Source organism: Lygodium microphyllum, chromosome 17, assembly GCF_053477565.2.
Source record: "Lygodium microphyllum isolate KBCC chromosome 17, Lygodium_microphyllum_v1.1.10, whole genome shotgun sequence".
NCBI classification, from domain to species: Eukaryota; Viridiplantae; Streptophyta; class Polypodiopsida; order Schizaeales; family Lygodiaceae; genus Lygodium; species Lygodium microphyllum.
The window spans coordinates 141,874,444-141,878,327 of NC_141151.1; the positions used below are offsets into that span (position 1 = coordinate 141,874,444).

General features: G+C 43.6%; 1 pseudogene; it reads right to left on the minus strand.

Annotated features, from left to right (window-relative positions):
• Positions 1-1,323: 1,323 nt before the first annotated feature.
• LOC148022422 (glyceraldehyde-3-phosphate dehydrogenase GAPCP2, chloroplastic pseudogene) lies at positions 1,324-2,059 on the minus strand (annotated as a pseudogene).
• Positions 2,060-3,884: the final 1,825 nt, after the last annotated feature.

Below are 3,884 nucleotides of genomic sequence, written 5' to 3' on the forward strand. Positions count from 1 at the left end.
AAGCTCACTCAAAGGAACAAGATGGGGCCGAAGTAGTGATGACATCCATAAGGTAATAAAAAGTCATATTCTTTATCAATTCCTCAGGTAGTTGCTTCTCAGACTTCGATAGCAAAGCAAATATAAAAAATACTGATGAAGGAGATCCACTCTACGTGTGTGTATAAAGGAAAGATGATATAAGCTTTCAATGATATTGCTCTTGCTACTCCTATTCACATCCTTTGCTGATGACAACGAGGATGGATCGTGCCAATCCTCAAAATTCCAATCATCAACAAGACCTCGTGTTGTCTGCTTTTTCTGCTTGATTTGGAGCTTTCTTCGCCTCTCCCGTTATTCCATCAGGAGTTTGAGCACCATTAACGGTAGACGATTCGATTTTTCCATAACTTGGGAGGGGCGACCGTTGGCCAATACAAGTTCAGTTGCCTTTGAGATTCGAAGCCAAGCTGCAGAGAGAGACCCTTGCAAGAAGGGCGAGTACACGAGATCTCGTAAGCCATGGAGCAACAGGTACCTGAACAAGGTGCTTCTTGGATTCACAGCATGAGTAGTAGCTTCTACTTTCCCGCATAGCAATGAGGTTTAAAGAGGAGTAACGCCAGTGTGCATTGCAGCATTTGATGGCGTGGAAGGATACAAAAGCATGCACCATCGCAGCATTGGAAGATAGCTTCAGGTCCGTCTGTCATCTCCTCCACCTCAGCTACAACTTCGCCTTCATCATCCGTCGCAGCCACATCCGGTTGATTCGATTGAAGAGCCTTTTTTGTTATCGCAGCTTTATGTCGACTCCTAAGGAAGCTTCGTCTTCTCAGAGAAGGTGATCACCAAAACATATTCTCGTCCACGCCTTCGTCACCCCATTCAGAGCAGCATCCGTCAACGAACTTATGTTAGCCGCCTTCGTTCTTCGTTCAGCAGCAGCTTCATCCTCACATTCCCGTCCTTCGTTCAGTAGCTTTGTTGCCCCTCCCCTCCATCCGTCCTCACGATCCACTCCAGCGTTCGTTCCCGTGCTTCCTTCCGTTCGATCCTTTTGCCTAGCAGCAACCTCATCAGTCATCACCTCTGTTCATCGCAGTCTTCGCCTTGATCTCTCCTTCATCCCCCCAATTAGCCTCGCTCCTTTTCTCCCCTTTCCTTTAATAGAGTTCACCAATGCTTTATCGTCGCCTCCCAGCTCTTCTGCCCCCAGCTATTTCCGTCGTTATTCTCCCCTCAAAGCACGGCTCTTCTTCCCCTAAAGCACGGCTCTGTCCCGAACAACCACCAGCTTAATGACAGGCCCAACCTCGAAGTCGCATAGATTTGAAGAACTCAATATTTCTTGCCAGCAGCAACCAAAGCAATATGGCTGATGAGATCCACCACTCGGTTGCTGTAGCCCCATTCATTGTCAGATCATGCCACAAACTTCATAAATTTATTTTGTTCAGAGCAATGCCTGCCTTGCATCAAAGATGCTAGACCTCTCATCCCCAACAAAGTCGGTAGAGACCACATCATCCTCAGTATATTCAAGGATCCCTTTCATTAAGCTTTCAGACGCAGCTTTGACTGCTGCCTTAACTTCATCGTAAGAAGCATCTTTTTCCAGTTGGCAAGTTAAATCAACAACTGAAACATTAGGAGTCGGAACTCTAAATGCCATGCCAGTCAACTTACCATTCAGCGCAGGTAGCACCTTTCCCACTGCCTTTGCAGCACCAGTTGAGCTAGGAATGATGTTTTGTACTGTACTATTTTTCTCCTCCCCAGTCCTTCCTAGAAGAACCATCCACTGTCTTTTGAGTTGCAGTAGTTACATAGACCTCAGTCATCAGACCCTCAATAATTCCAAACTCTTGGCGTATAACCTTTGCAAGCGAAGCTAGACAGTTCGTTGAACAACTGGCATTTGATACAATTTGCATCTCTGGTTTGTATTTTTCCTCATTAACACCCATCACAACATCGGGGCATCTGCAAAAGGTGCTAATATAATTACTTTCTTTGTAGCTTTTAAAGCACAGACAAGTGTGATATTATCCAGAGGGATATCCTCCTCATGCATTTATTCAAATAGTTGTAATGTCTTCTCTCCTTGACCCAGTTCAACATAGATTGAATACGCAGAGCATAAATGTAATCACAAAAACTAAGTGTGCATAAAGTATGAAATCGCACACACTACTTTCGAGTGGTTTTCACATCTCGAATGCGCAGCAATACGACATCCACCCCCTCTAATCCTGTGCATCCTCCGGATGGGCCAAATACCCATGATCATTATCATCAAGATCCACAAACAAATCAATCTCTTCGTTATGCATTTCCGGTAGATCAACAAGATATCCAGCCATATCATCTGTCTCTTCCATTGGAGTTTCTTGTCGTTGCTCTTCTTTCGAAAATTCTTCCAATGCATAATCCTCATCATCTCTTTTCTTGAAAATCTTGATTCTTTTTCTAGCAATAGGCACTCTAAGCACTGTTCCATCCAATTCTGTCAACTCATATGTTGCATTATCAAAGACATGTCTGACTATGTATGCCCCAAACCATCTTTTCACCATCTTCCAAAAAATCTGCAATAACTTCCTCATTTTCCGCATGGTTCTAGTGTGGCTCTCATCCCAAAATAGTTTCTGCCCCTTTCGAAATAGCTGATAAAAACAATCTGCTATGTGTGCAAAATGAGGTATCCAAATCATATAAAACACACAAGCTCCAATGAATCTCTGTATCTCTGAAGTGATAGAACAATACTCCATAATCTTGCCTATTAAATCCATCTTCTTATCCACAGTCTTGTATTTCGTGTCAACCCTGGCTTCATTATGCCCTTCTGCATTACATAAACCTTGCTGTAAATCAGCAATTCTGCACTCCAATGGCTGAATATTCTCAGCCCTCTGCTCTATGGACTGCATAGAAACAGCCCCAAACTCTGAATGCTGAAATATTTCAGCAGTAAACTCTGTTGGCTGAAAATTTTCAGCCCTCTGTCTCTCTGAAAGCTGATCATAACCAGCTGGAAACTCTATTTGCTGAATTTCTTCAGCACTCAATACTCTTTGCTGAGTTACCTCAGCCTCTGACTCAATCTGTGACACAAAATCTGCAATTTCATGAAACATGTCCAGGGACTGCACTAATACATTACCATGACAATTCAGCATATCAGTTTTCAGCATATCTCCCATCTCTACCATCGTATCTGCACAAATCACACTGTCATACATACCATCTATGTGCTCATCATCCTCCAAAATTCCTGCATTTTTCAAATTTTTCTCCTTCCTGCATATATACTGCCTGGCAGCTCTAGACAATCTAGAAGTCTTCTGATAACTCATTGAACTGTTTGCTGAAATCCCAACATAACCGGAGGAGAAAACACCGCTGCCAGGAGGCGAGAACTCCAATCTCTTCTCCTCTGTACCATCGTCGTCTCGCGAAACAGCGGTACCTAATGAAAACCCGAATCCCTCACAGTGGGTAAGGGTGCATCTCTGAGAGTATCCCTGTTTCTAACATGATTCACACATACAGTCATAAACTGAACTGCTCTCATACCATCCTTACTGCGAATCCGTGCATAAGCAGATCCATCATCCATGACCTTTGTCTCCATGCGCATCTCTGTAATGAATGGCTGACCAAGAATTATGGGATAAGAGCATGAATCCTGCACAAAGAAATGAAAATCCTCCTCTACATCACCAATAGAAACCCTGACACTAGGGCAAGCAGCATATAAATCACCTGCAGTGTTATTGGCGGCTCTCATACGCCACCCATGCTCTACATCCATAGGCCATCTGTTACTCTCATAAACTCCACGAACAATGAGATTAATCTCTGAACCATGATCAACCAATGCAACATAAGGCACC